The following is a 25,267-nucleotide window of genomic DNA, read 5'->3' as shown; positions in this document are numbered from 1 at the left end:
CACACTTAAAGTGCCAAAATAAGATGCTCAGAGTATTTTTGACATGGGCAACCAAATGTATTTTCATTCTCATTATGAGAAACATCTGGATTCTTACTGTAACATGCCTAAAATTCAGCCTAAGTTTGTTACTCCAAGAAGAAACCACAGGCAACACAAAAACACGCAGCCCTTCACCCAGGCAAAAAATTGCAAATGAGCTAACAGCAAAATGTTATTAACTTTTCTATAATCCATGGTTTTCAGGAGCCATAAAGACAGTCAAGTCAAATTTCATAATGGCCTTGGAACATATTATACATCAAATAAATATTGGTGGAGGTTTGCAAAGGCATAAAGGCTATCAGAGTACCCAGGTCCCCATGAAATCCAGTGGAAATAAAGGAGTTATTCACAGGCAAAAAGTAAATACTGCAAGAATTTGCGTGAGTTTATGAGAGCACACTGGGAATCTTGGAAATCCTCACCTGAGCTGTCATCTCACTGCTGGTTCATAAATGTGGGTAGGACACATGCCATCAATCCGAAACCCTTCTCTGCACCAACACCCACCAAAGACCTCAGTCTTGACAGGGTTGAAGAATTCAGCCCTGGTGTCACAGCCAAGCCTGGCTTGAGCCCAGACATTATGTCTTTTTTTATTTTCCCATCTGTACTGAGAATCTCCCATTTGGTGGATTTCCTCAGAGTGTCTCATAAAACTCATTTGCACTGGTTTCCCCTTAGGATATTTTTTTTAAATAGGAAGATAAACTGCAATACTGATATCCTGGATATAATTTATAAATTAGTTTAGTTGTTGTAATATTTGTCTCAAAGGTAAAAAGACAGAAGAAACCAGAGAAGATGGAAGACAAGAAAAAACCACTAATTCCTATATTCTATTTTATCCACAAGGGAAAAAAACCCCCTTAAACATTTCTTCCTAAGTACAATCCTGGTGCTAAGTTCTCCCTTCAGCAGTTCATCCTAAGCAGAAATCACATTTCCACATTGTTTAACCCTGCCCTGTCCCAGAGATAGTTCTTGAGTTTTGTCACCCTTCACAACAGCTGCTTTTTCTTAACTTATCCAAAAGGTGAAAGGAGGAGACAGAGGGAGCGTGGAAAAAGGGCTGTTTAGGACTGTCTTTTGGCTTTGGCCAAACATCATCCATGAAAGTAGGAAACAAAAAGACATGATGGGGTGAAGGTTCTTGACTCTTTGCAATTACACACCCAAACCACAAAATATTTATTGTTGCATCTTTGACATGCATATTTTAGGAATACAAAATAGAGCTCTCAGAAACATTTTTATATGGCACTGAATTATGGTTTACAGTTCTGATGTAAAAAGAAAAAGAAATTACCTTGCTCTAAGTGTGTCTGTGCTGACAGCTCTATCAAAAAGCTATTAAAACCTGCAGAGTGTTTTAAAAGCTGTTGGAAGGAACACCATTTCTATTTAATTATGCACATTTATGGAGGGGTTTTTATAAACTTTACTGATGCTCATTCCTGCTATTTCAGCAGAACTCCCCCCTGACTGCACAGAGCTCGTGCTGTACCTGGAATCTGCAACACCTCTCCGTGTTCCTCTGTCATCTAAAAACTTCCTAAATTCCCCAGAGAGAGAAAGGGGGCTCTAACACCTAAAGGGGGCAAAGGAATTGTTTCCCAGGGTTGGGAGTGCCATTTCTGGTATGATTTGTCTCTCCATTCTAGCAAACCTCTCGCTGCTGCTACAGTTTCAGCTGGCAAAGGGGACTGAAGGACTTTCCTACTTCTAGGAGCATCAAGGATTAGGTCACTTGAAAGGCTGAGAGAAGGTTCTGTGAGGGAGCTGCCTGCTGCATCCATCATCAGGAATGCAGCTCTCCAGCTTCCAGCCTCATCTGCACACACACACACATGAAATTAAATTAAAAATGCCAAATGAACACTGGGATACCACGTAACATGCACCTTAAATTTTAAATGGAATTGCTTCTTATTTCCATGTTTGCCTTAACACTGTAAATAAGGAAAGGTGTAACCCTTAACAGGCTCTTATCAGTTAACTATATAGAAATAAGAAACAGTTGGTGAGTTTTTAAAAGTATTGACTCAGCAGTTTACAACAAGAGATGACTTGGCTGCACTGAAAGAAAAGACTGGTGGAAAAAAAAAAGCAGAGTTCTCTGTAGGCAGCTGGCTCTCACTTATGCTCCTTTTAAGACTCTACATACCAAATTTCAGCATGTTGTGAAGAAGAATATAATTAGTTTGCTTCCCCTCCCTCCCCTTTATGTAACAAAATAGTGAATTATTTATGCAGTATCTGCTTTCCAGATATTTGAATATCAGTTAAGGTTTTTGCCAATAAATACTAATAGTAATAAAAAAATCACAAAACAGCATTGGTTTTTACAGGCCAAACCATGGAGCATGCTATAATAAAACACAACTTATCATCTGGTGAGCCTGATCTCACCAAAAACACACGAGCATTTCTACTGAATTAAACGAGACCCTTCACTTGACTTCTTGCTCACACAAGCTTACTAAACCGGAGCTTTAAGATTTTATGCAAAAGATTTATATGCAAATATCATTTTACAGAGGTATCTGAAGCAAGTGATGATTCATTCATCACAGACACATGAAACATATGGGCCTGGCTAGTCACAAGGAAAAAGGAACTGGAGAATGAGAACTTGCCTCTTTTTATTCAGGAGAGTTTCACCAACACTGACAAAACAGCAGAGTATGAAATCAAAATGACATTTTATTTACAGAAATGAGTGTTTCCATCTTTGCTTCATCCTCTCCATTATTTCCAAAGTACTGACCCTAAAAGCACCCGATATGGAGCTTATTATCAATTATTATTATTAGACTGTAGAGCTGAAATCTTGGGTACATTATTTTCTGGAAACACTTCTACTGTCCCACAACCATTCCTAAGCATCTCTAAAAATCCCTGCCTGAAGCCTTGCAAACCACTAAACCAGGTTTAGTCCAGCTGTTTCAAGGAAACACACTTCCAGGCAATGTCCTAAGTACCCCTTGAGATCCTGGACACAACCTTGTTTTGACCTAAATGGTTTACAAGCTTTGAAGTACAGCTTGACTTTTAAAAGTGAGCCAGAAACACAAACATTTCTCATCTGTGGCACCTTCAAAAAGGGTTTACATCTAGTGAGTGTAGTAACAGCCCTAGCAATGCCAGAGAAAGGAAGCTGTGGATATTGGACAGCAAAAAAGGGACATGGAACACAGGGACAGCAAAGGAAGAATAGGAATACCATGACACAGCTAAGCAGAGCAGCTTAAACACTTTTTCTAGGTAGGAAAAAGGAAATAATCTTATGGTAAACCCTGGATTTATTTGAGCACTTTGACAGCAAGGACAGGAAACATCTCGGAAGAGTCTTGCAATATTGAACTCAATGAATTTAAAAAAAAAATATCCAAATGAAACCACCCAACCATCAGAGTGTAAAACATACAGATAAAGCTAGTGTCCTACATCCCCACAGTTTCATCAGAGCCTTTGAAGCCATGCACCTTTGATCCGAGGCAAGTGATAAATGTGTCATGTTTTAAGTGGATTATTACATGTTCTGTTTAAGACAATGGTAGGTCTGAGCCAGCACAGTCCTGGTGCAATGAGGAAATAACCTGAATGGAACAGGTACAAAAACCAGAGGCATCTGCTTCGTGCCTTTCAGATAAACAGGTGCCCCTGGTGCTTAAGAGCTTCTAGAGGCATGACAAATAACACCCACACAGCCTGGGGGAGGAAGGACTGGACACAAACTATTTGCAGAGTAGGAGTCTTGCCTTTGTACTTCCAAATGTAAGGAAGTGTGGCTTGTAAATATTTCCCAGTGCAACCAGGCAGGACTCAAAGGCAACAAACCATCTAAGGGGCCCTTTCCAACATAAATGAGCCAAACCCAGGGTATTTGTTAGGAATCCCTTCCAATTTTGGGACACACAAATGGAACACCCATTCAGGGACCAAATGCCTCATTGTAAGGCCTTCATGCAAGCCACAGTTTCAGTCAAAGGCAGAAAGGCTGTCCTAAACTAGGCTACCTGAGGTTTTTTTTGTGGGCACACCAGATTTTCACAGCTCTAATGAAAACAGCTGTCAGACACTTCCAGTGCTCCAATGTGGAATTCAATTTCCTACCCTGTAATGTCTCTGAATCCCTTAATTTATCATAAACCTTAACCAGAGATGTTTCATTGTTTGAGAAGAGGTTGGCTCAAAATGCATTCTAAATTGATCTCACAATAATTGTGTGGGTTTGTTTGGCTGTGTTTTTAACTTCCTACTCTGAGTAATCAGCAGCTTGCTTGTGTTTTTAGCTGTTAAAGAAAGAATGTTATGGCTGGGTTAATCTGAAGGCAACAAAAGCAGAAAGCAGGCAAGTATACTTCAAAGTGTTACAATGTAAGGGGCAGCAAGCTTAAAGAAAAGCAACAAACCAAAAAAATCTCCAAAAATAACACCTCTTACTTTCTGTTCTTGTGCTCTGGCTCGGATTTTATGGCCCTCACTAGAATCTTCTAAACCAATAAATATTACACTATTCCTTTATCTCTTACATCTGCCCCTATAAACTATTCTAAGCTATGAATCTCCCCAAGCTTTTTCTTAGTGTCAGTTCCTTTCTTGGCAGCTCAGCACAGTACAGTCACCTGCCCAAAAAGTGACAGGCAGGCTGTAAAGGACTGATAATAAACAGGAAATAATTGTTCACAGTGGCATACTAGTGGCATATTTGTTAGTAATACTGTACAAACAGCCACTCAACCCACAAAGCTGCTAAAAGGGAAGAAGCAAACAAAGCCCAGTGATTATCAATAGTCCAGTGAAAGGTATCAACCACAGGGAATCATGGGAATGTAAACCCAAGTCTGCTAATCTCAGTGCCTGAAATATTTGGGTTGAATGCCTACTTGGGATTTTTTTCTTGTTGTTAGAAAAACAGAGGAGAGGAAAATAAAAAATACAACCCACTTATTATCCTAATCATATTTCTCAATGTTGTCACTGCTTAGAGGTTAACTGGAACACTTCTGTTATTGGGAAAGATCCCTCATGGAAGAAAGGAGCCGTACAAAATCTCCCTTCTGGTCTGTGTTTGTCCCCCCCTCCCTTTTTTTTTTTTTTTTTGTGTGTGTGTGTGTGTGTGTGTGTGTGTGTTAGAGAGAGCAGTAACTTTTGGTGGGTGCATTGTTTCCTCTTACTGCACATCTCTTCCTGCAGAATGAATCACATTCTGAAAAAACCCTTGGCACACAAAACCCAGCTCCTGAAGCTGCCATAAGAGCACACAGCAATAATTTAGCTATATATGAGTAGTTATGATATTCTTTTTTCTAGGATAAATATTTTCGAGCAAATGAATGTGAGCCATAAAATCTTACTATCAGAATAAAATATACTTATTTTCATACCTAAAAGCCAGTGCCAGTACTTATGAAGTTAAATGGACTTTGTAATCAGCACACTTTGTACAGCTTTTAGCTTCATCTAGCAATAAATGCTTCTGATGTGCAGTTTTTCCTCATTATATAGAGAGAGCAGTGTACAAAAGCTTAAACTCAGCTAAGTATCTTTCCATTGCTGCCAATTTATATCTAATTCTGTCCTCCCTTTTTTTTAACTCACACTTAAGGTAGTTCAGCTAGGTTGTTGGGTTTTTTAATTGAACATTAAGTATTATAGTTAATATTAAATTAATTGGATATTAAATATCCACCAATAATTGCATTTAACAGTAATGTTTGTATTTCGGGATAAAACCCCACACACTTCTAATCTAAGCCTCCCTTGAGGTGAAGATGTTTATAAACTGGCTGAAACACCTTTAAGAGCATTCTAGACATGACAACCCTTCCTCCTCTTCCTGGGTAACCACAGGGAAGCACAAGTGTTCAACACTCCTTTGGGACTTGGGAATTTCTCACGTGGGATCTTCCAATAGGTAGAGGAATTAAAAAAACCCCTCAGGTCATACTCTGTTCTCTCAACAGCAGAGGGTCTGATAAAGTCAGGTGCTCCACAATTCCTACAAGCAGCTAAGCACCACTAAACACAAGCATCTTAAAAGTGCAGCTCAGATGGGACCATTTTTAGTTCACTCCACTCACAGTCCCACCACTGAGAGCCTGGCAGCTGCTCTGGGTTTCTGCAGAATATTGGTTGTGAGGATCTGGAGACTGTCAGATGTGTAACTACCATGCTATAGAGATACTTCTTGCACCTCCAATCTATAAAATGTTAAGGAACAATTTTTGACCCTGTACCAGCACAGACTGTGGCTTTTAAAATTAAAAAAAACCCCAAAACCCAACACTGCAATAGCACAGAAACAGCTCATAAAATTAGGTTTATTCCCTTTCATACCTCATATTTATACAATTGTACTACATGAGTTCTGAAAAATCTTGCCTAGTTCTGCAGTGAGTAGATTTCTACTATTGGGATTTGGACACATCTTGCAGCCCTCTCATCAGCAATAAGGAAACTGAACGTGCTCTGGTAATCAGCTCAGCACAGTCATTATTTAACCCACAGACAATGCATGGCAGCAAAGCCTAAATTTTCAGCCTTGAGAAGGCTCTGTGAGCTGACCCTGCTAAGGGCAGGCAGAAGCCAGGGAGACTTCTTGTAGACAAGGGATGGAGATGCACTTTAGCTTCTAAGAAAAAAAATTCAACAAATCTGACCCACTGCTGAAAATCATCAGGCTGCAGCAAAATTACAGATATGGACTGCACACAGAGGTAACAGGAAAGGTTGTAAGGTATCTTTAAAGTCCATCAAAACTACAACACCAGCAGGCATCGGCTTCATCCTTTTTTTTGGGAATACTTCGACAACAAGGATAGGCATAAAAACAAAAGTCAAACTGCTCCGCACTGCAGGGAGGTTTCTTTATTTTTATTCTCACTCCAGACAGTGACAAATACAAAAGTGAGAGAGAAAGAGGTATCAGCTCCCACTGGGCTGCAGTGCAAGTGCTCTTTGAGCTTCATCTTCCTGATGTGAGCTACAGCACATGCCTGTGTGATCCTAGTTGGAGACATAAATACATCCCCAAAGGATGTAATCTAGAGACACCATCTCACACCAAGCAACAACATAAAGCGGTCAGAACAGGAAGACAGACCAATCCATGTGTCTGCAATAAGATGGTTAAATTCTAGTGCAATCCAGTATTTTTATTTCAGCACCCAGAAAGGACTTTGCCATAAAGTCCTTGCCATTGCTTTGTACAGTTGCCTTTGTGCTCCCAGTGAAGTTGCTCAAAGCAGATGAGACCTACGGAGTGTAACAAAATTTAAAAATAAGCCAAATTTGATGATGTGAAAAGGGTTATCTATTAAAGGCAGACATTCCCTACTTCTACTTGAACAGAGCAGGTGGGGCATCCCACTTTGAGACAGAAAGAAAACACAGGCTGAAGGAGGAAGCATCCCTAATCTTTGTCAATTCATGTTTCTGCAACAGCAAAAGGTCTCAGTGATTTTTAGGTCTGACACCACAAAAAAAAAACCCCACATCTACTTAATCAGAGCTTGAATACTGACCAAAACAGCAAAGTGAACTAATTATTTATCTATTTGGTTTTGTTATTGCAACCTTGTTGCATCTTCCTAGTTTTAAACTTGTGAATACTAACAAGTGAAGAAGAAAAAATTTAATTTGAGGATGTGCATAGACTAGGAAGTTGCTGGGAAATGAAGTTCACCTGTAAAATCACTGTAGATTTTACACTGTGGATCCCCAAAGCTCACTTTAGTTAGATCTCCTTTGAGTAAAACACCAATGGTTACTTTCTTTAAAGTCACCCCCCACACACATATTTGCAACCACACCATTTCAAAGCCATGCCATGGGGCAACCTGGAGGTGGCTGCAGTACCTCCCAAAAAGGCCAGGAGTGTGCCAGCTGGGACTCCAGGCATCCTGTCACCTGAGAGCACAAGCCATGTCTCCATGTGTAGCAAAACCAGTTGTTCAGACTCTCCAGCAGGGAGGTTTGTGTATGAACACGTTTAGCAAATATGTGTCATTTCTAACCTGCAGGTGAGGTTTGGTGCTAGGAGTACAGTACAGGAATTCCCCATCCAAATACAGGCTCAGTCAAAGCCTTGCCAAGGTATTAGCTCTGCTTCTCACTTCTTTTTAACATTATCATTGATAGCCAGATTTTTGTGGTCTCGTAAGATTAGAATGGCAGTGTTAAACTAACCTTAGGTAGACAAAAGTACAAAAACTTCAGTTATTGCTAAAACTTAAGTATATTTTCAAATTACAAGAAAGCCAACAACGAGCTAGGCAGGAGAACACGTACCTTTGCAAATCCACAGCAATTCAGTCATGTTCCAAAGCAGCTCCATGCTATGAACCGTAATGGCATCAGTCATGCACTCCCAGCACAGCTAAAATCCAACAGCAACTTGCTCAGTAGAGGATGGGATGTGCAGTGGACAATCCCTATGGCAACTTAGCCAAATGCTTTTCAGGATCTATTTCACAGCAGAGAAAACAGACAAGAAAAAGTGATGTTTTTCAAGGTCAGGTAGCTTCAGAGGCTGACCTGTATTTCCCCTAAACAGCTAAAATTCTAAAAATTTCTATAGCCTAAAACTCTGGGCATGAGTTCTGGCAGTTGCCCCCAAACCTCCTCCAGAACAGGCAACTCAGACTTCCTTTCCAGGGAAGAGGTAATTGGAAACACACTTACTACTAGTGATTGGAAATAATTACCAGGTGAGATTACTTCCTGCAGAGAACCTGGTCCCCTCAGCAAGCCCAAAACCAGCCAGCACAAAGAGCTTGTAGTTCAGTGATGGCAATTATCTATCTGGGATGCAAATCAATACATTATATAATTAACACCCAAGTTATTCCCGTGCACTCCACTGGTTTTGTGTGTTCCCCTTGAAGTGAATTCTCTCACCCTTTTTGATGCTAAAGCAGTCAAAACAATACATGCTGTAAGTCAGCTTCTAAGGGAATGGGGCATCTCTCCTCACCAATAAGGTGCCATTTGGATTCAGTTCATGAATATGGGGATTGCCTTTTAAAGTCACAGAACACTTTCAGCATTCAGTGGCTGGTGCTGGTGCTGCTCAGGTTCCTTTTGTGATTTGTACCCCTGGGACACAGAGCCCCGTGCACCACCGGCTTCTTCCCTTGTTTTTCACCCCTCATTATCAATCAGTGTAAATAAGATGCACAGCACCCACTGGTTAATAAATAAACTGTCACTTTGACTACACTTTCAGTTTCCAAGTGCAGAGCTGATTTAACAACGAGGAATAAATGTGTTTGGGGTTTCGGTGCCCTTGCAAGATTGTTCACAAATACGTGATTCATATCCGATCCTGGACATTAACACTTTCCTTATGACTCACACATACAGTTAAACAATAAAACAGAAAGCTTATTGAGGTTTCATTTACCATGCATAAGGCACCTATTATTTATGTTTTTCAATTTAATTGTTTAACAATTTGCTGATCCTATTATTAGCTGCAAGGAGGGGATGTTTCCACTTCTGTCGCGAAATAAACAGATTAATATTTATAATCTTTCAGCTACAGTTCAGAACATTAATAACAAAAAGCCATTAAGCACTGTATGGAACAGGGTATGTACCTTACCAACCTGCCCACAGAACATTTTTGGAATGGATAGAGGGCAACTGCCCTGTGTTTCTCATTCTATAGAGCACGATGTGTGCAACATACTGATCAACACACCATTTCCTCACATTGTTTTCCTCTCCAAAGTGAAGGATAAACCAGAAGATTTGTCCTTCCTCACACAATAGAGCCTTTAGGTCTTCTATCTGGTCCCTACACGTTGGGATGTTCGCTGCAATACAATTCCCGGATAAATTGTAATGAGCAACTGGCAAATCTGAAACCCCTTAAGAGTTCAAGAGCAGTTAAACAAACCCTGAAAGGTTATTTTTAAAACTTTATCCTTCACTATTCAGTATTCTTTCAAAGAATGTAAGATCATCATCATTGGGCCGTATTTGCAGTTTCACTGCAAAAAAAACAGCTCCATGTCCACACATAGGAACTGTGGAAGAGCTAAACAGAGTTTGTAGGAATCATACTGTAATGTAGATACATATTCAGGCAAAATATAATATTTTGATCTCCAGTTTCAGCCTGCAGGACAGTTTCTTATCTTGGAACATGTATGTCTGCCTGAAGTGTGTATTCTGTTGCCCATATGTTGCTTTGAAACCAGTTTCACAAACTTGCTCCTATCTTCATGCAAGCTATTTCCAAACAATGAGAGAGGTAAGTGTTCCACTGCAGACAAAGCTTTTCAGTTTGCTCCACTGAGCTTTTCCAGGGGGTAAATTCTTCTAAAATACTAGAGGACAAATTCAGGAAACACATCGATGACACAGGACCATGTTCTGCAGCTGTTGTTCTTGTCAGTAACCCATGAAGTGATGAGTAAGAACCTCCTGGGCTCCATCCTAACTCTGATGAAGTTACTCACTAAATAGTCACCCTGTAGGTGTGAGGCTGGCGCTAAATTCAGAGGCTGGCTCTGCCTTGAGAATGCTTTCAACTTTGCCCACAAATCTGTGTAATTTCCAACTGCTTCCCGACTCTCCATGCTCCTCACTGGTGGCAGTTGTAGTCTTGGACACGTTTTCTTCAGCACCTGACCTTGCAGAGGCAGGAACAGTGATTTGCTGGTGTTGACAAAGCCCCTCTGCACTCCCAGCTGTGGGTGCTATTTCAGGATTGCTAAGCAAGGACAGGGAAGATGGGGGAGTTACTCACAAGCAGACACTAGGACCCATTATTGCACTCACATGGCTAATAATTAAATCCCACAAAACTACATTTTTGGTAAGATAATGTTAACACCTTATCCCTGCCTCACCAGCAGAGAATAAACAGAAAATCCTTCCCTAGGGATGAAGCACCATCCCTAGGTTGGTGCTTCCAACCTGGGGGTTGAGGCTTCCTCCCCAGGCTTCCACAGACATAAAAGGAGAGGGAATAGTGCCCATGCTTCTCCTGATTGCTCAGGAACTCAAGTACCACATCTGCTTGAGAGGGATCCTCAGTGCCCTGGCAGCAGGGCATGCTCCCAAATCCCTCATTAATGGTTACATTCTCATTAGAGCAATGTCCAAGAGCCTCACCTGTGATGGATTCTCTGGGAATAGGTGCCTCAGGCAGCATCAGTGCTCGCAAAGGACCTGCCCCACATAGCCTGGATGTAGATGCCACCTTAGGGTGATGCCATGCACCTCTTTCCTGGCTGGGAAGACACCTGAGGGTCCCTCAGGACCAGCCAGGGATGAGCCAGCCAGGGATTGACACAGCTGGGCATGGTGGGCAGCATTCCCACTCAGCACCATGGCTCTGCAGACAAATTCCATGCATTCCTCCATTCCAGAGTGCCTCAGAAAACACAAGCCAGTTGCGGGTTTCACCATGCAGCTCTTATCTCAGCACCAGATGACCAAAAAAACCAAAGGGAAATGCGAGCAGGGGAAGCGGCTCTCAGTGTTTTCGTGTGCCGCTTGTTGCTAGGAAAAATATTTCCTTCGTATCTCTGTGGGCTCTGCAAGTCAGCATCAGTGGAGTTCTGCTGGCTGCCAGGGAGCATAAAACAGCAAATGTCAGGAAAAGAATAGGAAGAAGAAGTAAGGCTTTAAGAATGTTGGTGAATATCTGTCCCCTCACATGGTCAACGGGGACACTCGGAGACGCACGCACCTCCAATCTTTTCTGGAACAAACCTTGGGAGTGTCTTCCCAAGGTATTTTGTCTAAGTTTCACTTTTTTTTTTCCTGTGGGCTTCTTCTTTTGTCTTTTGGTGTTTTTTGTGGTTTTATTTTTGGTTTGGTTTGTTTTGTTTTAGAAGGTTGAAAGCAGTTATTCCTGTCAGGGCAGCACAGGGTGGAAGGGAGCCCCTATTTGCCTGGTGCTGACCATTTGAAAGGGCAGAGCATCCTCTCCCCAGGGATGGTGGGACCTGGGTCTGCCACCAGTGACACTTCTAGTCACAGATGATACCAGGTACCCCAGAGAGGAAGGCACACAACCCCTCTGGTCTGGGCATCCCCCACAGCTGTGAGCCCTGCTGAGACTGGTGACAGCCTCATGGTGTTCTAACCTTCCTAGAGGCCAAAGGATGACCCATTTCCTAGGCCAGCTCTTCATCCATCCTTCTGCTAGCAGCTGGGGCCAGTGACAGTGATGAGGGACCAGGGCTGGAGAGTCTGAAGCTGGTTATCTCTCAGTTTGCTTCACAGGAGCCACAGACCAATTCAGTGGGTCTGCTTGAGCTGGGTATCAGGCCCCCATTAAACATTTTCCAGCCTCCACTGATCACCCTCCAAATTGTCCCATGTCTGCTCCCATTGCTGACTGCTTTTTGAGTTCTCACATGGTGCTGCTCTTTGAATTTTCAGTTTTTCACAATAAAGTGATCTTCCCCACTCTCTTTGCATTGTTTTATAAGCCATTTGTTTTTAAGTAAGACTCTTTTTTTTCCCTCACAAAAAGAAAGAGCAAAACTTTGTCTGAATACAAATCCCATACCCGGCAGTGTGCTGACATTTGTGCACAGAGATGTGCTTTCCAGTTTATTCTATTGTGTGCTTTCTTTTTTTTTTTTTTTCTTTTCTTTTAAAAGTAGTTCAGTGGAAAGTTTGGATGATTCCAGGGGAGCATCCTTTAACACCACCAGAGAAATAGCCTGAAAAATTGGAAATACACATCAGTGTTGCAAGAGGAGTTATGCAGGGGTTGTAGGTTCCTTGCTTTTGCTTTATTTAATATATAATATATTTAAAAAATTTAAAAAGAAGAGAAAAAAAATTTAAAAATATTACTTTGATTGGTAACACCAGCAGCTGTGCTTCTCTCCACCTGGATGTACTAATGCAAGTGATGCAAGTGCAGGATTTCTGCTGTCCCAGCCACCCGCCTTTTTAGAGCCCACCGCTGGAGTGAGCCCATGGCAGCTCCCGGTGTCCAGCCAAGGATTCTGACCCCATCAGCAGCAGTACAATTCCAGCTTCCCCTCCTTGCTGATGTCCAGCAGAGGCTGGGCGCTCAGGAGGACACCAGGACATGGATATTGCCGTCGGTCTGGCCTTATCCTCCCGCAGCACGCCGATTGCCCAGCGGTGGGTTTGCCCCAGAGCACTCAGGTGAAGCGCTGGAGCGTTATTCCACGGCGCCATCTATCTCCCGCCAAAGGAATTCTGTCCAGAGCTCTCTTCCCACATCTACCCGACCCAAACCTTAGCGGATACTTGGCAGGGAAAACACAGAAGGTGGTAAAGGATGAGAAAGAGTGAACGTCACTGTTGTCCCTTCTTGAATCTTCTGGGAGCCGGGAGAACTGGAGCGAGGCGAGTCACCCCAGTCCTTGCTGTCCTTCTTGGGGAACTTTGTTCTCTCCCTTCAGCAAGGACAAGTGGCTTGGCCCAAACATGGGCAGGAAACCATTACGGATGCAAAAACCATTTTGGGTGCACAAACTGCCCCCACCCTTTCTTCCCCAGGTACCTCTCACCCTCTGTTTCTCTGTCGCACCCCCGGGCCACTGCTCGGCAGAAGACAACAGCCAGAACATCAACACCACTAATTACATATAACATCATGTGTTATCTAATTGTTTCCTAGTTAAGCTGAGCATTTTCCATCTTGAATATTACAGATTTCAAATAGATGAGACTTGAGACTCAGTTCATACAAAGAAATAAAATCTGCAGGCTATTTCTTTTCTCTGAATATCCTTCACTCACCAGGCTCTCAGTCTCTAAGCCTGTTTACTAAATAGGAAGAGCTCTGTGGCTTGCCCTAAAAATTTCAAGACACTTAAAATTGGGGTGTGCTTGTAGCCCACAGGAAGAGAGAGGACAGGCTGAGATCACACCAACCAGGAAATGCTCAAAAGCAGGGAGACAACTGTATGAAAACAGGTAATATCCAAGCAAAAAAAAAACCAAACTTAAAACTCCAAGTCTGCAGGACACTTGCCAGCCTGTGAGTTAGGCTCCAGTGATGTATGGAATATATTTGCTCTGAGCCCATGCTCTGCTCTATGCCAGAAGCTTTTAAACCATCTTTACAAATATGTCCCCATCTTTTGCCAAGGGAATGTACAGTCTTTTCCCCCTCACGTTGGTATCTAGTGTTGCTCTTATTAAACTTAGAGATTTCTGAGGTTGCAATTACTTCTGAATATTCTCAAATACTTGATTGGTGTCTGCCAAACTTTAGTGCTTTCTCATTTTGGCAAAACAAGCATTTTTTCTTCATATTTACTTTGCATGCGTGCTTTACAAAAAGACCAACAAGACTGCCTAAAAATGCTTCAGTGATCAGTGGTGTTTCAGCTCTGCAGATTGGCAGACTTGCCTGCTCTACTGCATTACTCTTGAAACAATGAGCTGTTTCTCCACTTCCTTCTGTGATCTTTTGTCCAGAGTGATCCTTTTTCTTCCCACGAAGCTGCCACGCTCTGTGCCTGCACCAGCAGGGACTTCCAGAAGCTGTACCCCTTTTGATGTTATACACAATTCTTCTACATTTCGCCAGCTCCTGCTGCCCCAGAGGAAAGGTTGGATTAGGCTCCAAAAGCCTGGAGACATGTCAAGGACACAGGAGCAGACTGAACCCACAAGTGGCACTGTTCAGGTGGGAACTCTGCCATCAGCACCTGACCCTGCTACTCCTTTGGCCATGCCCTGTCCTCATCCCTCCTCATCCTTCATGTTACAAACAGATTTGAGTTACAGAGGGAGCTGCAAGCTATCCTCTTTGGATTCAAGCAACATTTGATAACACATATGGAGTCTGAAAGAAGATAAAGCCAGACCAGGTGTTGCTTGGTTGCAGAAGGTTGACTCCCTTTAAAATCCTACATCCAAGAAGAACTGACAGGAAAGGACCCTGTAATTGCTTCTGCAGATTATATTTATATTCATATTTATATTGTGTGGTCCTGGTGTTTGTTAACTTTTAGGCTCAAGTGCTTGTCAGATATGAATAAAGAAGATTTTTCCTTTTCCAGGGGTCGCAGCTGTACATAAAGTAAAAACTAAAATTAGAAACAATGACTTTCACTAAGGAATCCAGGAAATGTTGTGATGTATTTTCACTGCAACCACTTGAAAGCAGAATTGCTGTGGAAATAAAGCAACTCCAAACACACTGAACTTGATGACTCAGTTGGTCCAGAAAAAAAAAAAAAAAAAAGAAATCACAAGTCAGCAGTTTGAAGCAGCAGCACCACCAAATGTACTGTATCTGCAGCACTGATGTAATGTGCATTTCAACATCATATTTCCCTGCATGCTGTGCTCATGAGTTTGATGAGCCACAGCTTTTTTAGATGAAGCTTGGGATTTGCAGCACATTACATAAGAGACTTCCCTTTAGAGCTGAGGCTGGTAGATGATGGAACCACCCAACTTCTAAAGTAAAAGGGAGCAATTTCCTCCAACTTCCTTCTGACCCTGATCTCAGGCACACAACAAATTAAAAACCAGCACAGGCCCAGCCAATTTTCCTAATGCACCCAGAATTATCAGCACTGCAGCATTTTCCATGCAAAACAGTTATGCAAATTATTTTCTCTCATCACATGCAAATTATTGAATTGATTTTTGGTAATTTTCCAAACAATCTCCTGGGTTTTATCAGTACCTAAGAGGCAAAATATTAAGATAAAAGTGGGCATCTCTTCACTTCAAATTTTCCATTTAATGTTCTACTTTAATAATGGCCATAAGAAATTATTAGCAGCTGTTAAAAATCTCTTTTAAAAAAGGATTTATCCTCTGATCTATGGAAGGACAATAGAGAAAAAAAAATAAACTATGAGAGAATTGTGGAATAACAGTTCCTGCTTTAATATTACAATACATTTCTACATTCCTGAAGATGCACACATTTCTATTTGGAAATTTAATGAGCAGAAACCATGACATTATATGATTACATTTAAGGAGGGTGACTGCGTTTAAAGTAGAGATTTAGGGATCATTTTATCTTTTGTACATTATATTGAACAACTATGAAATAGAAAGTAACCAGAAATTAAATATAGAAACCAAATGGAACCAATCCCCCCCCTTTTTGTTTTGTCCTTCTGAAAAGAAGCAGCACACCTTGCTGCTTCTGTTCACAAAAATCATGCAAGAGGATTTTATTTGCTACTGCTAAAATCCCAAACATCAAATTTTTTTTTGTGCTCTGGTGGAGTTGGCCACTCTTGAGAAGTCTGGTCTTACTTTCTGCTGTTATTTTCTCTAATTTATCAGTATTTATGAGTATTGTTCATTGTCTGTTCAGAGCTCTCTGATCTTCTGTACCACAGCAATTGATTACATTAATTCAACACCCACCATGGCCATCCCATGTTATACACCCTTTCCTGCTCCCAGTTTCCCTAATTTTCCAGTCACTGGCATATCCAGGAGTGACTGAGAACTAGTTCATAGGCAGACAAATATTTCTCCATCATGTTTAAAACCCTCCACATCACTCTGCCAGAAGAACAAGGCAAGAAGTAACAAAGCACTTTGAAAAAGCAGAGAGCACATAGAAAACTACTAGGATTAGAGGGATCCCACAAAATATCAGAGACCACTTTTTAGAAACACTCTGCTTCTGCTAGAATAGTGCCTCTAGCCTTCATTTTCCAGGCAAATTGCCATGAGTATATAACCAGCAGAATGAAATAGCTTGGTTATTCTCAGAGAAAGCAAGCTTTAATAATGGTGCTTATTCTCCCTGAGGAACATTTCTGGATAGAGGACACCACTACTTTGCTTTCCTTGTTGGCAGTTCCCAGCCAGGCCAGGAGAGCCATGGTTCTCCCAGTCCTGAGCTGGTGCAATGGATCACTCAGGAGCACTGACAGCCCAAGTGTTCTGTGCAGCCACACGGCTGGGTGGGGGTGCTTGTGGTCCCTGCAAAGGGAAAGGAATGTTCACCAGGAAAATTAGATGAAAATCATAAGCAGGGAGTGATCAAGGAGTTTTCCAGCTCTGATTTACTTGCTGTTCTTGGCTCATCACTCCCCTTCTCTTTTTCTGAAGGATCCATCACCAAGCAAGAGGGTTCATGGAATAATAACAGCAATTAGTTGCATCCGAGTTACTTTATTCCACAAGCTCAGGGATATCTGTGCTCAGACTCATTTCTCTCAAAGTACTGAAAGCAAACTTGGAGCATCCCATACATTTAATTCTTTGCATGACTGTGACCTTGTCTTCCAGCCTTGAAATCCAAGGTAATTTAAGGTCGAAATGGCTCCAAGAGAAAAAAGAAAGACTGGAAGAAGAATACATTAATTAATTCAAGTGACATTTAGGTCAGTGCAATCTTTGGTTCACTCACAAGAAACCAATTTAAAGTCCAAGAGAGTAATAAAGTTGAGTGGCAAGAGGCAGTTCCAAGGTTCCTCTGTGAAAGGAAGGAGAAAAATCATTGTCCTAGAATCTTTGTTTCTTCTAATTTCAAGTAAGAGATGGAGAACAGAGAAACTTCCTAAATTATTATTGTTTGATTATTTCTCCCACAATAAGAGCCGTAACCCCATGTCGTGGCATGGACCATTAGCATGGTTTTTACCCCTGTTTTAATCCTTAAGTGGCCCAAGGGGAATATCTTCTGATATTGAGGGGTTACTTTTAATTGACATAAATCACACCTTCTGGTCTGAAGCTCATTTTCATCAGCTAAAATTTAGACAGTTTTAACTTGCATTTTTTTTTGTTTCCCCACAGGTTATTTTTCCTAGCTCAGGATGGCTCAGGATTGTACTTGTATGAATAAAAAGAAATAGTGAAAGAATCCCTGTGGCTCAGGTCAGTAAATGAAACAGGGAGTCCTTAAGGTGACTGTGGTTTCTGCATGTTAACAATGTCCTGTCCATCCTTGTTATTTCTTATATGAACTAAACCCTATCTCTGAGAGGGAAAATTGATCTTTTCACTTAACTGACTGTGAAGATGGGAGAACTCCCAGAGCACCCCAGAGTGTAGCTGATAAAGGAGCTAATATGGCTACAGGAGGTCTAGCCAGGTACTGCACCCAGACTGGGAATTTTGAGCTGCCACAGACAAATATTCCTGGCCATGCTTTTCTAAGATGTGTGCACCTGTAATTTTCTCCTTTCTTACATGCATGGAAACATCCAAAAACTTCTCTGAGCATGGATCGCTCCTCAGGCATCCCTCCTTTAGGGAACAGCAGAAGAAAATGGGCACTAGCATGAAACAGCAATAGAAATATTTGCATGCTGAATTCCTGGAACAGAACCATATCCCTGTGCAAAGTTTACTTGTATTCTTTCTACTGATTGTTTCTTAGGAAGGACTGGCCAATTTGATTTTCACTCCAGCTGGTTATTCCCACATACTTTGGATTTTATTCAACCTGTACTCACAAGGTTTTGTGTTTAGTGGTTTTTTTGGGGTTTTTTTTTTTTTTTTTTGGCAGTATCAGCCAGTAGTCAGGCAAACAAGGCACTGCAAACCTAACCATAAAAGGTATGTGAAATTCAAGCTGTGAAAAAAATCCTCTTGCTCTAATGAAGAAAATTGAAGAATTTTGATACAAGGAAGCTGTGACCACCATGCTGAATAAAAACACTTATGTAAGTTAATTTTGCAAATATGGAGATGAACTATTTGAAGAAAGTGAGAGCAAGAAAAGAAAGGGATTCTCAGGAAAATATTAAATGCTACAGATGAAGTTATAGATGTGCTAGGGAATTTCTGTGAGGATGGATATTTGCACATGTGGTCCTTCATGCAAGTAAACATCAGTGGAAAATGGAGCTACTTGAAGGCATTCTGTGTCTAGAAGTACCAGTGGGAATAAAAATAGTAACAGAATTTTTATAGATTTTTACAGACTTTCAGAGTTCAGATGATCTCCAACAATCTACCAAAAATTGCAAAATTTCCAACAAGTTAACAGTTAATACGCTACAGATTATCATTCAAGGAAACCTTTTTAAAGATGAGCATTTTATTTTCTGGAAAGAAGTGGTGAAAAATCAAACTACCTTTCTTAGGACAGAAAAGAAGAAAATCACCTACATGGAAAAGCTGAAAGCAAATCAAACAAAGGATGCACTATGTTGAGGGACATGCAGATTCTGCAAAAATGCTGAGATAATAGACAATTCTGACAAGTGAGCCTTTGTTTTCAAGGCAAGAAAAATCAGCTTGGATTTGGGATTTCGAATGTGTTTGTTTGATCTGTGTATGAGGGCAATGACAGCCATTTAGAATAGGAGACCTTTGGTATTAGCTGACAGGTTTTGGTCATAGGTAAGATTTGCAACTAAGAGTAGAGCACAAATAATAACATTAAAGTGCAATACAATCAGTCTGCAAAAGGGTGGCTTGAACATGCTAAGATTAGGCACATCCAGAATGGCAATCCATGAATACATCACCATGAATAGCAATTAGAGAAACACTTTTCTAACGGAGATCAAGAGCTGACAACAGCACTGAGTGTTTGCCTCTCCCCTATTTAATATAAAACACTTTTTTAGCTACTTTTATAAGAAAGAGCTCAAATAAATCTGGGGGGGAAATTATGAATAAGATTACTTTTTCCACAGTAGTTGGGTGTAGCCATGTGAGAGGACCTCGGAACATGGGAGCCTGAACATCATCCTTGACCATGCCTAGGAGCACCCTGAAGGAATCAAACCCTCAGCACCACAAAGCACTAGCCCAGCCCTGCCCTGTTCCACTTTCTGTGCCCAGGAAGTGACCACACCTCCATTAACACCCGGTGGCTTTGTTAAAAGTGCCCACTGCAGAAAGTTTAGGGTGGAGAGAGGCAGCTGTGCCACTGAGAAATGGATTCCTTGTGGCAAAGGGGAAACACCAGACAGGCTGGGAAAATTTGCAGGCTAGTGCTGTCCAACTGGGCTGGAAATTTGGATCTATAGTGATGATCCCGTCACATTTAGGAATTTTATCTTTGCAGAAAAAAGCCCCCAGAAAACCAAAACCCCAAAAAAACCCACAAAAAACCCAAAAACTTCTAAACCACACAGCTATAAACTGTAGTCTGCCATTCAAAGCTTGGCCAGTATATCAGATTCAGTGAGGCCATGTGATTCTGGCAGGTGTAACTGCAGCAGTAAAATTCTTACGTACCTCGTGCACTGAAACCCTGTTGCTGTAATACAGCATTATCTGGTCTAAGCGCTTTTCCTTAAGGCATAACTTTCTATCCCAGTTTAGGTGGTTCATAGCAACACTGATAAACATCTGAGTGTCAACCTATTCTGAGGCAAAGCACTTTGTGCTTTGAAAAAAAGATTATCTACAAGTATTTTTGAGTATGTTACACAGACCTCTAAATTGTGATCTTTCTGAGACCGAAGAAAGGAAAATTGCCTACTTGTTCTTAAGCTAAATGTCTCCTCCCCTCTCAATCCTAGCCTTTTTATGGAAGTTCTACTGCTCACTGAAAGAAGCTGCAGAGGCAACAGGCTAACAACATTTGTTTACTGTGGATCTCCCTTTGAAGGGTGATTACAACAACATCATTCTGCATATCCGGAGGGTGGATTCCTTATCTCCCTGGAGGAGAAGGAGAACAATCACATATTTGATAAGTTCAAACAAAAGCGCACACAATTATAGGAAGCCAAGTGTTTGCTAGAAGAGGGCAGTTTATACAAACCCCATTTTTATAACCTCATTACACACAATTATTTCATGACAGCTTTCAGGAGCAATGTTCTGCAGCCCTGCAGTATCTTTCCCATGAGGTGACACGTGAAATATTTTCCATTTGAAAGTTGACACCAAAGGGGAAGCACAGTGCAGAAAGGAGTCACTGCAAGAACTTTGCTCCGTGTCCACTTTCACCCCCACCCACTTCACGTTCTGAGGCAATGAGGTGATGGTAAAACCATACAAGGCTGCCTTTCCACCTGTGGGAACAGTGGTGGGAGCTGTGTGGATAGAAGACACGCTTGCTTCCACCTTAGGTCTAGCAGGGACCTGCTGTTCCAGGCCCCAGAGGAGCAGGAGTGCCCAGGAATTAAAGTTAGAGGCAGCTTGTAATGGTGTGAAGGCTGTGCTCTCTGGGCAGGACAGGACAGGACAGGAAGGGTGGCTGCAGATATGGAAGAGAAACTGCTGGGGAAAGGCATCACATTCCAAAGGAAGAGTTCTTTGCCAAAGTATTCACCTCTAAAAGGATATTGACAACAGGTTGGTTTGATATGGAAGTGCCACACTCAATGAATGGGTTCCAGTGAGCCATAAAAGAACATGCAGCACTAAAGGGCTGGAGATTCAGGGAACAAGTGGTCTCAGTGTAACTGGAGTGTGGGGGAGAAAGGAATTTCCTTCTAGTGGAAGAAGGAGAAAGAGGAAGGAGAAAGAGCAAGGAGAAGAAAGAAGGAGAAGAAAGAAGGAGAAGAAGGAGAAGGAGAAGGAGAAGGAGAAGGAGAAGGAGAAGGAGAAGGAGAAGGAGAAGGAGAAGGAGAAGGAGAAGGAGAAGGAGAAGGAGAAGGAGAAGGAGAAGGAGAAGGAGAAGGAGAAGGAGAAGGAGAAGGAGAGGGAGAGGGAGAGGGAGAGGAGAGGGAGAGGGAGAGGGAGAGGGAGAGGGAGAGGGAGAGGGAGAGGGAGAGGGAGAGGGGAGAGGGAGAGGGAGAGGGAGAAGGAGAAGGAGAAAGAGGAAGGAGAAGGAGAAGGAGAAGGAGAAGGAGAAGGAGAAGGAGAAGGAGAAGGAGAAGGAGAAGGAGAAGGAGAAGGAGAAGGAGCAGGAGAAGGAGAAGGAGAAGGACGAAGGAGAAGGAGAAGGAGAGGAGAAGGAGAAGGAGAAGGAGAAGGAGAAGGAGAAGGAGAAGGAGAAGGAGAAGGAGAAGGAGAAGGAGAAGGAGAAGGAGAAGGGATATTTTGGTTATCTTTAGCATTTTCTAAACACTCATAACTGGTCTACAAGCTAAATGACACCGTTGTCTAAGAAAATAAAATCTAGTTGTGTTAAAAATGTAAATAAATTAATAAATTTTTAAAAAGAAGGGAAGTAAAAAAATAATTTCCTACATGGATTGAGTAAGGAGGACTTCCTTGATGTTACCTGTAGGTTTTTTATAAAGGTAATCCTCCAGCCTGAAAATCCAAATTCCAGGAGGAGAGATGAAGATTTTCAGGATCAGATTGTAGAGTTTGTTTACAAAAGAATGCTAGTAAAGGGAAAGAGATGGGCACAAAATAGTGCATCTCAGCACAGCGTGCTTATACCTTTGTTATAATGCTGTAAAGATACTTTGGGCAGGTTACTGGCAAATCCAGTCAAAAAAGAAAATAGGTTACACAGGGCTCATTTGAGTCTGAATAACTTTAGATCTCTACAATTGCTGTACCTGTGTCTAGCCCTTGAAAAGAAAAAAAGGTCAGTGACAGCAGTTGTTCAGTGACCACAAAAAAAGAATGTGTCCCATAGGCTGTTCAACCTTGAACATTTCTGTAAATAGAATTCTGCCTGGAATATTTAAGGCTTTCATCTCAATTAGTGTATTCTGTTCACAGCACTGACTGGTTTATTACCTTAGCATTATGCCATATGTGATAAAAAAAGCTTTTACAGGCTTATTATCCTGAAAATTTGGGTGCACACAAAAAATGGTTGTACATGTTCACAGAGCCAAGGCCAAAAAAAGACTCGTTTAGGAATGAATATTTCTTTTGCTGGAAAACTTCCATTTCTCTTTTTGATGTAATGCATAAGTGACTGCCATGGAAATGTAATGCTGAGGCTCGGTCCTGATGCCACCAAGATAAAAGGCAAAATTGTCTTTGAGTTCCAGACATAGAAATTATTTTTCTGGACTCATTGGAAGGTTCAAAAAGTGAAGATATATGTTGCATTTTAAGGGAAGCATATTAATTTTCTTCTGACATGTGCAACTAACTGAAACAGAGACACCTTTCTTTACTGATTTATGCAGGGTGACTGGGAAAACAGTGCACAGAAAAATATCTTCCTTCCTACATACTTGGGTTCTTGTACCTCAGCATATATAGATCCAAGTAGTATTTTGAGTTCCAAATTTTTAATGTTAATTATTTACTTCTAGTTACCTTTAAATATGGAGGATCTGGCTGCCTTTTTCAGGAAGCATACAGAATTCTCTTTGATTGCCTTTTGTTACGCAACATTCTGCAGGAAAATGTAGCATTACCTTTTGCAAGGTATAATCACATGGGAGGGAACACAATCCTGTAAACAGATCCAATTTTACTTTTAGTCTTTTCCTCCTTTCTTAGACGACGTTTCCATCACCAGGAGCTTTGGCATTAGAGAGGCTGTTGGAATAAATGAAGGGACAGAAGTGTCATCTGGTTAACACCCAAGAAAAAGCAAAGCAGAGTCAGAGACCTGAAAGCCATCAGAGATATCCTACTATTTATGATGTGAATGTAAAGTGTGCTTAAGGCAATGTGAATTACCCTCAGCAGATCTCTGATGTTACAAAAGTAAGAGATCTCTTCTGAATTGCTGATAACTCTATCATGGCTTGCTTTGCTTGTTTTAAGTTGCATTCTTAGAACCAACAGGAACTCTTGACAATAGAGAGCTATAGAATTATTTTTTTGAGTTTAAAACATTGAATCATATCCAACAGGCCCTTAGCTCTGTTCATCAAAACAACAGTTGCTGGGGCAAAAGTCCACAAATGTGTGCCTTCATTTTGATTTCATGTTTCCAGCAGCATGGAAAAGTTTTTCCTGTAGGAGAGCAAGGACAAGCCTATCATCAAGAGCACTCTAACCCTACAAACTACATATAGAGAAAAACTCACAGCGATGGCTTTGGTGCTTATGAGCAAGCTCCCAGCTTGAAGAGGGGAGGTGTGTAGAGTTGGCTTCATACCTGAAAAGGTGGGGATAATCACTGAAGAGAGCCTGTACCCTAGACAGCTTGTACTTACTTACAAAACCCCCAGAATTACTAAGTTACTCCAGATCATATTCCCCATGTCCTTAGGAGTAGGTCAAAATTCCTCCCATCCCTGCAGGATCCCTGGTTTGGGAGAGGCTGTAGTCAGTTTGGCTCAGGTACAAAAGAAACAGCATTTATTTCCTAATAGAATGAAAACCTAAATATATATTAAAAAAAAAAACCAGACAAAATAATCTTATCACACCTTTCAAAAAGCACAAGAAAAACTGGGCTGCTAGGCCTCACTGTCATGCAAAGGAAGACTGGGTCAGGAAGAATGAAAACACAGGCTGGAGAAAACAAGAGTTGTTTAGAAAGTTAAATGAGCTGTCAGTTTTAAGGAAAAACATCATTATTAATGGTTACCTATTGGTTAGCAAGTCAGTCAGCGACTGCTACCTGCCAGTGACCCTACAGCTAAGATGCATTGCCCTCCTGTTATTGCTTGGTTTGGGAAAAGATAGTTCTTGACATTAAGATCACTGCTATATCCTACTTAGACTCAACACGTGGCACAGGAGTCATTATGTATTTAATATTTCTCTTTTGAGAACTAGAGGAAGCAAGCTTATATTAGGGGCAGGAGTGCCACTGATGTATCCTGAGTTTAACACAGGACATCAAGATTATGCAAAGTTCAAAACCATTTCTTTGGAAAAGGAGCAGACATCAGAAGATCTTTGTCAGAGACAGAGCTACATAAATTGAAATCAAATACAAATACAGAACAAATCTCTACAATGTCTGCTAGCATGGTAGCTCAGACAGCTCTGTTCCTTTCAAAAAACTCCAGTTTATAGGAAAAAAGCTAATATCAGGTATTTCCAGTGGTGTCAGGCAGAGAAGAACAGGGCTCCCCAAAACTTCCTGCACAGCCCTGCCACACAGGCAGCTCAGCTCACCAGAAAAGGGCATCACATTCTTCTCTGCACATGCAATTAAATTGTGTGAATCTAAGGCAAGCGTGCTGCATTTAAACAATGAAGTCAGCCAATAAATCTCACTGCTGTCTAATTCTTCCAGGGCTGCAGCCTCAGCCCATACCTCCAAGATAAATGATGATGTTCACCACCAACTCCTGCATCCACAGCCAAAAATGATCCTTCTACAGAGCGATCCCACTGATTCCAGTAGTGTTACTTTTAGCTTATTCTGACATGAGTGGAATGCCCATCCCATCGACAGGAACAGCAATCTGCTCATGGACTTTAGAATATTTGCTGTCCTCTGGCCTCAACCATGAGAAACAAGAGTTTCAGAATTAATCAC

The 25,267-nt window shown here is 41.4% G+C and overlaps 1 long non-coding RNA gene across 2 annotated transcripts in view; it reads right to left on the bottom strand.

The window, feature by feature from the left end:
• LOC127059662 (uncharacterized) overlaps positions 1 to 25,267 on the bottom strand; it is a 176,580-nt gene that overhangs the window by 122,155 nt on the left and 29,158 nt on the right. For both annotated transcript variants that reach the window (XR_007777668.1, XR_007777669.1), the window contains exon 2: positions 8,341 to 8,515. This is a non-coding gene — a long non-coding RNA (uncharacterized LOC127059662). The remainder of the gene's footprint in view (positions 1 to 8,340; positions 8,516 to 25,267) is intronic.

This window comes from Serinus canaria, chromosome 5 (assembly GCF_022539315.1).
Source record: "Serinus canaria isolate serCan28SL12 chromosome 5, serCan2020, whole genome shotgun sequence".
Taxonomy (NCBI): Eukaryota; Metazoa; Chordata; class Aves; order Passeriformes; family Fringillidae; genus Serinus; species Serinus canaria.
This window is presented reverse-complemented; position numbering and strand designations above follow the sequence as displayed.